Source organism: Micropterus dolomieu, linkage group LG13 (genome assembly GCF_021292245.1).
Source record: "Micropterus dolomieu isolate WLL.071019.BEF.003 ecotype Adirondacks linkage group LG13, ASM2129224v1, whole genome shotgun sequence".
Classification (NCBI taxonomy): Eukaryota; Metazoa; Chordata; class Actinopteri; order Centrarchiformes; family Centrarchidae; genus Micropterus; species Micropterus dolomieu.
This window is the reverse complement of record NC_060162.1, coordinates 14931484-14940931: the sequence shown is the minus strand read 5'-3', so window position 1 is coordinate 14940931 and position 9448 is coordinate 14931484. Positions and strand designations below refer to the sequence as shown.

General features: G+C 40.2%; 1 protein-coding gene across 1 annotated transcript in view; it reads right to left on the bottom strand.

Annotated features, from left to right (window-relative positions):
* LOC123982213 (galactosylceramide sulfotransferase-like) overlaps positions 1-9448 on the bottom strand; it is a 26091-nt gene that overhangs the window by 12471 nt on the left and 4172 nt on the right. The window lies entirely within an intron of this gene.

Below are 9448 nucleotides of genomic sequence, written 5' to 3'. Positions count from 1 at the left end.
TTTGAAGTTTAGCTAACTGATGAGTTTCATCTGGTTTGATCGATAGATATAACTGAGTATCATCTGCATAACAATGAAAGTTTATGGAATATTTCCTGATAATATTGCCTAAAGGAAGCATATATAAAGTGAAGAGGATTGGTCCGAGGACAGATCCTTGAGGAACTCCATGACTAACTTTGGCATGCATGGAGGACTCATCGTTAACATGTACAAACTGAAATCGATCTGATAAATAGGACTTAAACCAGCTTAGAGCGGTTCCTTTAATGCCAATGAAATGTTCCAGTCTCTGCAATAGGATCTGATGGTCAATGGTATCAAATGCAGCACTAAGATCTAATAAAACCAGTACAGAGACAAGTCCTTTGTCTGATGCAATGAGGAGGTCGTTAGTAATTCCAGCTCCTGATAGTGCAGAGTATAGTTGATCTCTTTGCCTTTGTACTGTTGACATTCGATAAACACATTTTAACAGTCTGTTGTTAACTGCAGGTTCTAGAGAGTCCATCCTCATGTTTGCCCATCTTTGCCAGATCTCATGCAAGTCTACAGTGTCCCAGTCTCAGTCTTGTCATGATTACAGAACGTCTTCTGGTTTTACCCAAGTAACACTGCTCTGTCTTTACTTTTTTTTGTATTGAATAGTAGTGACGACCCCTTGTTTCATTTTCCCACTGCCACACTGCTGTGATGTGTTCCTTAATGACAGACCGACATTCAGAAACCCCAATACAAACTACTAGATCAATGTCTCTTTTCAAAGCCATTTTTGCTGCCCTGTCTGCCACCTCATTCCCTTCCACCCCAACATGTGCAGGTGTTGCCCCCCTGGCCTGCTGGATGCCAGTCAAAACTTGCTTTACCTTGTTTAATTAAATAATATTTGTTAAATTACTAAACAGATCTCTCCACTCCATTAGAGTAGTTATATTACTGTGTTGTTGCTATTGAAAAGAAGAATCCATATAAGTTAATTTCGCAGTGTTTTAATCTTCAGCAAGGATCCCTGACGTTCTTTTAAGTGATGTAACTAATGCTATATTTCCAGCTCCTTTTGACTTCTTATACTTAGAAATAATATATAACCGAAATGTTATCCTGTGTTAAATAATTAATTTCCTCAGCTCCTGAGCAAATGATTGTTTAAAGAAATAATCAAAGCTATCTTCAGTCTCCTCATGGAACCAGAGTTCCCCCAAGAGGACAAAATAAGTATTACATGCCATTGTTCTGAAATGGGTTTTAATGTATAAATGTCACTCTGTATTTATCTGTTCATAATATGATGCCATGTTCGTGCTTATATATATTCTCCAAGTAAGAATGTGTAACAGCCAATATTATCCAGGAAGTTAGTTAAGTTCCTTTCATCTGATGCAATTCCTATGAAATGCTAACCATTTTAATGTTTAACTACTGACAATAACTTTGTAAAGTTTCCTTCTTATCAAATGCTTAAAACCAAGAACGGTATAACGGTTTGACATTAAAGGTTTGATTGTGGGAAGATATTTGATTAAAATATGCACAAATAGACATAACAGTTAAAGGAAACAAGCCCTCAGGTGAACAAAGCCAAGCCCCCTGGGGACACGCCCCAAGGGGCCAGACAAACAAAACAGCGGGGTTCTTTGTTGCTTGCGCTCTCTTCACTCTTCCCTTGAACTTTGGCACGCGCTCAGCGTGCTCCGTCTCCCAGCAACGCCCTAAGTAGTCCGGCCTGGCTTGCCGCAAAGATTCCTTTGTTCTTTTCAAGCCACATACGCCGCAACCTCGGTTTTTCCCTTGTTTCCAGCAACTACTTGTTTTATATTTGATTTTTTTGTTTGTTAAAAGTTATCAGACCGTTAAGTCACAATTTTAATTCAAGAACGACCAAGTTCTTTTAAGCTTTATTCCGTCGAGTTAACTTATACTGCTCCCACCAAAGTTCGGACCCAGCCACGTCGGCCCATCTTGCCTGCAGTAACCCAAAGGACATCCAAACCAGAACAGAGCCTCTGATGTCCAATAGTCTGTTAATCCATTAGCTTTAATCCTTGAAACTCCTAGACAAATTTAACCGAGTTAGTATCATCTAACTGCTTTCATTAGTTCTCTTTCTCCCTATGAATCAAATTCTTCCCACAATAGAGCTCAACATTCTCATTGTTTGCCTCATGTTTGTTTAGCCATTGTTTATTTCTTTGATGTATATTTAACTACATTTATTTCACCTTAGTTATCAAATAAATTTCACCTAAATTACGGGAACTTTGTGTGTGTATTGTTTAACTCCAAGTCACTGTCACGAAGGATTTACGCCCTTCGATATGAGATTGACTGATTGATTTAAGATAATTGAGCAATTATTAACTAACTGATCACTAGTGAATAATTGTGTAATTATTAAATTATAACATTACTCAGGGGTCTAGAGACCCTGAGCGAACTGAATCTCCGGTGGTGCCCTTTTCGAGGTTTATGAATTAATATTCTCAGAATATTAATAGTCATAATTTGTATTACAAAAGTAGGTATGCTACAAATGTTAGCTCCGCTGTGAACTGCTCTAAAGTATAGTTTTAGTTTTGCTTTATTCAAATCACTTGTAGCAAACAAGCCCTCCTCTAAAACTGGCATTTTTATTTTCTATTGCTTCCTGACATACGGTGTACTGCCAGCCATATATCTGCTACTGCTGTCTCTGCCCCTAGTTTTCCACAGTATCTTCTCCAGCACTCATTTTTTTCCATTCTTAATCACTCTGCGTGCTTTGGCTCGCAGTCTTTTATACTCTACTGCTTTATGTTCTGTTGGATATTTCCTCAATGCTCTATACCCACGATTTCTGTCTCTTACTGCTTTACAGTCCTTGTTCCAGCATAGTACACTATTTTTCCTTTTGAAGTACTTCTTTATCAGGATAGATTCATTTGCACTTCTCATAATCATTTCACATAAACTGCTGTTCCATTCCTTTACTGTCCCTTCCCCATTTATTTCCTCTATATTTTTATTGCACCTTTCAGAAAACAATGCCCAATCTGCCTTACTATAATTAAAGAATTTTTGGTTGACCTGTTCTTCACTCAGTATAGTCTTCCCAAACCTCAATAGTATTGAATAATAAACACTACCTATTGTATATCTGTCCAAACAATCCCACACTCTAACTCTTGCTAGTTCACTGGATGCTAATGTTAAGTCTATGTATGAGACATTTCCTGTTCCAATATCGAATCTAGTTGGCCTGCCATCATTTAAACAAACTAATCTCCGTCTGTCCATAAATTCCTTTATAGCGTTCCCATTGGTATCCTTTATTCTGCTACCCCAATGAGGGTTGTGAGAGTTAAAATCCCCCACACATATGGCCGGGGTCCCCATTTGTTTCCCTCTCCAACTCACTTAAATATATTTGTACGCATGGATTATAAAAGTGTATTATGTTAATCCACCTGTGCTGTCCCCATATCCTTACTATAACACATTTTAGTTTAGACTTGATTTCTACTTTCTGGTACTGTACATCTGATCTTATAAATGTTGCACACCCTCCCCCAGATTTTCCATTTCTATCATGACACTTTCGTATCCAGGAATCACAGAATCTAAACATTGTTTAAGCCAGGTTTCTTGCATACATATCACCTGTGGTAAGTCTTTAAATTCAACTACAAATCTCTTCAATTCCTGCCCATTAGCCACCAAACTCCGTGCATTCCATTGTAAGATGTAAAACATCAGCAATTTAATCATCATTGGCCTTCCATGTTTCTTTCCCCAGTACTCTCCTCATGTCTGTTCTTTCCTTTTCCCCTCCCTCTTTCATAAACTTCCAGTTTCTGCCTCATACTTGTGCAGCTCTTCAGGACCTAGATAAACCTCTTCCAGGAATCTCTGCAGCATCCACCACCACTATGATAACGTCAGATTTTCTGGAATGGTCTCTGACTGCCCACAGAATATCTACCATGAATGCCAGGTGTGGCCAGGCTGGTGGTGGCACTAAAAGAGGAATCACCACCAGAATCTAACTATCCGACAACACCACCTGGGGACTTCCACCCCAGGAAATGCTCTATTTCTACTTTGACTAAACCTTTATACAAAGGCTACACAGGTAAAACAGACGTGGCTCCAAAAGAATAACTTATTTATTAATAATCGGTAACTGGAAGTGCCTGAAAAGAGGATGGTGAATAATACAATTAATCACATTACAATGGAATATAAAAGTTTATTACAAATTTGGCAAACAAGTACTTATTTTATTTTTAACAAAACACACTCCCAGTTATTACTGATTACTGGACCAAACAAAAAAGCAGAGTGGGCCAGGGCCAGCTGTGGGGAGGCAGTCTAACTAAGGGTGTGCTCCAGGGGTGCACCAACTTACCCACCACATGTGCTCACTGCAATCAATAGTCACTGCAAATCGTGTCACTACCAAATCGTGCCCCAGTGCCGTTAACACTACAATCAGTGAAGGAACCCACACTAGCGTGCCTAGCTGCCACCACAAGTCGACCACTAGCACTACTGAAAAGACCAAAACAACAAGTTAAATAAAACACAATGGACCAGTTGGTTATATCTAAAATACAAGCATAGTCAACTAGGGGAGTGCCGGTTGGAGGCACTACAGCCTAGAGTGTACCAGCAGCAATGGTTAAAATCCTAATTTCACAAAGGCAAAACAGCAGCTGATAGCCTACAATTAAAAACACATGTTAACAGATTTATAAAAGCAAATAACAGTCACCTCAGGTAGTCATCATACCCTACTTGTTGCTCCTTAAGCTTCTCGTACCTTAACACAGGGTGCTCTGTGAGGAACAATACATTCCAGACAGTGAACCTTGGAATAAGCCAAACTACATAACAGGCAGGCAGTAGGCTGCTGCAAAACATACAACCTCAGTCACTGGGAAAAGACAATGAAAACATAAGACAAGGTTTTTACTCACTCACCTACCTAGACGTCACAGAGGGTTGACCGGGTATGAAACATTCTATAGGCCTGTTGAGCAGATGGCGAACTTTAAGGGCATTCAACCTCTGCGTATCGTTTTTGCGGATCATCATTTTAACATTTAGAACTTTTCCCATTTTGTTTTTTAGCTCCTCTGACAGTCTGAGAAGGTTTAAGGCCTTGTCACTCTTATCTTTAAATTTAATTATCAGCTTAAATCCACCCTCCTCTTCAAACCTGGACATTCTCCTCATGCTTTGGGAATCGACACTTTCACTCCCATTGTCGGATCTATCTCTTTTTTCAGTTTGCCTGGGATTTTTATCATTACTCCCCCCTCCCTCATTTGGCTTCCTTTTCAGCGGCATGGCCTAACCCCCGCCGGGTAGGCCTGTCTACTGCTTCCAACAGATCTCAATCCGAGTTCTCACAGGGGATGCCAAGTTGAGATGTTGTATAGGCCTACCAGTCACCGTGTAAGGTTAATGAGTCAGAAAAGTAATTTGAATCGCCCTCCAAACCATACAACACCGCCACGTCCGGTTCCGCCAACGCCTTTGTGCACTTGTCTTCAAAAGTTTCCAGCCAAACCTTCTTCTTCTTCTTCTTCTTCTTCTTCTTCCTCCTCCTCTTCCTCTTCCTCGTCCCGCAGTCTATGGTCCCTCCACATGAGAACAATGTGTGTGTATATTTTAAGGAAGGAACATTTCACAAGCCATGGCTCAATGTAAGCACCTTGTTTTTCTGTGTTGACATGCTTTTCTGTTACAAAACGAACATTTGTCACAAAATTTAAATCAGAATCAGCTTTTCAAAATCAGAATCAGCTTTTATTGCAAATGTTAAATGTGTATGTAAAAGGGTGTATTAAATCAAATGTTTGTTCTTGTATAGCTGCACATAGATGCAGATGCTAATTTTTATGGCAAGCTGTTTTAACATTTATTCCTCAGCACTGCTCCACTGAATATAGTTTTACAAGACACGGGTGTCCATGAACCTATGGAGGAAGGCAGCCCAGTTTCCACCGGGGACTTGTTCACAGATCAATGTCACCCACGTAAAGGGGAGCCATGGGACGTCCGGCTACCGCTCACAAACAAATAACTTTACGGTGTTGGAGGTCTGTGTTTATGATGATGAGTGCACAAGTCAGTGTGCCTTCAAAAATGCTACAGAATGTTTATGTTTAAACTAATGTGGGTTTCCTCCCTACAGGAGACAACTGAAAAGGTGCTCTTTGGTGTCCTGGGGGGAGATGAAGTGGAAGGGAAGGGGAGGGGGGGTCTTCAGAGTGCTGATGGAGGGGGATAAGACATTTGAAACAACCGAGGACCTATCGGTGTAAAATTAAAGAGCAGCTGACCAAATTTAAAAAGGTTCTCTATATTTAGAGGTCAAGATATCAGGGCATTGGGTCACAGAGGTGGGGGACTTCAGGGGCTAAACCCAAATAATCATCCTCCATCTCTCTCCCCCGCTCATACCTGTTCATATCAATTGTTTAACAAATGAACTGATAAATTATAATTTTAGTAAATGTTGTGATTTGTTTTTGATTATAGGGGGAGATGGGTAGGCTAAATTATTTAAAAGTAAAAATAAAGTTTTTGCATGTATTTGTTGTTGCTACATAGCCTATTTAATTGTTTGTACTAATCAGATGTTTTATACATTTCAAAGATTTGGGTTTATTACTCCTTCAATTTACTCATCACTTCTGAGTAAATATTGTAAAATCTACACACAAAATAAGACAATATTCATTTTGTGGAATCTGTAGGATAAAATCTTTTTTTTGCTTTTTTAAAAATAAAATTACTGACACCACGGCAAAGGTGGATATGCACATTTGAGGTTACTGGGTAAGGTAAGGTGGTAATCTAGTGTGTGATTAAAAACATTTGAAACATTTTTACCATGCAAATTTGCAGCTCCACACTGTCTCTGTCTATGCCCCAGCACGTTCTCGTACCTAAACGACTAAATAGGTCGATTGTCAGGCATCCCAAAAAAACATAAATATCTTTTGGCATGTACCAGCCCAGTGACCTAAGTCACATGACATTTAACGTGTGGTAAATGTTGTGAAAGTTAGTTTTAGTTTAGTTTTAGTTTGTTTTAGGCAACAAAACTAGTTGGTTAGTTTTAGGAAAAGATGGTGGTTTGGGTTTAAATAACTACGTTATGTAAGTCAGGTGACCTAAGTTATCTACAAAATGTTATTTAATTTTAAACATGTTGACTTTGACTTTATTTCACATGGGACTTGAACTTTGGTCTCCTGAGTTTACTTGACTCATCCATCCAGCCCACCACCTCCTTACATGGTTGTAATCTTTTTATATGTCTATGGTCGTAATAAGCTGCTGTATAATCAACCTATACGGCCTATAATACTCAGAGGTAATATTTCAATTAATTTTACACAATAGTTGTCACGATCCTGTCCCGAGGTTGTCAATGTTATATTATTTTGGCCATGTCTTCCCTGTGTTTTGATTTTGGTTTCTCTGTTTCTGGGTTTTGGTTCTTGATTCTGAGTTTGGGGTTTTGTATCTACTTTTTAGTTCTGTCATCTGTTGAGTTGAGTTCACTGTGTGTTTACTTATTGATCAGTTTGGTAACTGTTATTTAGTCTGGGTTAATATCTGTGCTTGCCTTAGTCTTATTCTGTAATTGTCTGGTGTTCTGTCTAATCCTAGTTTCAGTCCTGCCTTGCCCCTTTTTGTTGTTTTCAACTCCCTGCCTCTGTGTTCTTGTACATGGGTTTCTGTTATTGTCTAGTGTTAGATTATTTGGCCTGTACTACAAAAGGAGGTCAACTACTCAGAGTTAACTCGGGGTTGACAAACTCTGACCGCCTATGCTGGAGTTAAACGGTACTATGACGGTGGATAAGATGTTGGTTAGTTGAGTCCGTGTTAACACCGTGTTAACTTAATTGGAGTCGGTGTGCGTTCGCATAAAAGGAGTGTGTTCGGCCGTGCAGGCAGGGTTTTCTCGCACCAGCGCATGCTCAGTATTTCTCCAGAGGAATACACATGGGTAGTCAGGAATTATAATCGTAGTGCTTGGCATCACATGGAGTAAATTCGTAGTGTTCTTATTAATGTAGGCCTATTTTATGGGCTCTTCTTTTATGTGTAATATGATTAAGATGTTAAGGTACAACTGCACATAAGGTCCATTGTAATAGAAAAAAGGAGTCAGCGGAGAGGGGTAGTCCTAATAATCCAAGAGAAAATAAAATTTTCAAGATTAATCTACAAGTAAAAAACTTGAATATTCTCTGACAGTATAGGCACAAATTTATGAGAGAAACTTCACTTTGCAAGGCTGCAACATCACACACACACATCTGCTGTGTAGTAGGCCTATATATGCACTGGAAAGTTATATTAGGCTATATTAAACTTTGCAATCGGATTCAGCAGTGAGGAAATACTCCTGAGTTTAGTCCACAGTCACTACCATGCACCTTAGAGATTTTGCCGTGGATTGGGCGTATTCAGAAGAAAATACCAGAGTGCTTTTCGATTTTTTGAGACATTTCAGGGAATTTACGATTTTTCTTCTTTTAAATTTCACACTTTCATCTAGGATTTTTTTTCTCGGTTATTAACCCCGACCCTGGCTCCTTATTTTTGGACACCTAAAATAGTCTATCTTAATGTGAAACCCCTTGGAGAATTCAATTATAGACTACAGATGGGCTACATCTAAGAAACTATCCTGTTCTTAGAAATTAAGATTCCTCTCCGCAGTGGAACAAATCAGGATGTAATATATAGTCATATATCTATCTTCTCATCATCAACATCCCGGATCAAGCACTCGGCAGGTGGTCTGTGTACTGAGCAAGACTCCGGCCAGATGGGAGGAAGTTGACTCTGATTTACATTGATGATACTTGGTGCAAATGCAGTCAAGATGGACTCTGTTTCCCAAATGTCAGACTGTTTAATGTGAAGATGAAACTTTCATTGTTACGGGGTGTGGTGTGTGTGGACAGAGAGGACCCAAAAGCACTCAGAGGGAAGGAGGTTTATTGGAGGAAAAAGGGTGAGAGGGACTGGAGGGAGAGGAGGACGTCGGGGAAGTACAGGCACGGGGAACCAAGGAGACAGGGGGCCAGAGAGCCGGGGAACACAGGGGCCGAGGAAGCGTGGAGAGGCGGGGGAACAGGGAGGACGCCGTGAGGGAAGTCCAAAGAGGAGTGGGCCAGTGGATGAGCCCAGCCGAACGGAGGACGAGGGTGAGTGTACCTGGGAGGGAAACAGACAGAGGGACAAGGTTAGGGAAGACAGCAACAAGGTACAGGGTAAACGTGAAAAAACAAGAAACATGAAAGCCTGAACGTGGGGATGGCACCGGGTATGGAGCAACGACGATCAAGCAAGGATGGTGTGGAAAACCGGGGTTGAAATACAGGCTGGGATGAGGTTGATTACTGGCAGGTGTGGCAGGCTGACGAGGTGGCTGATG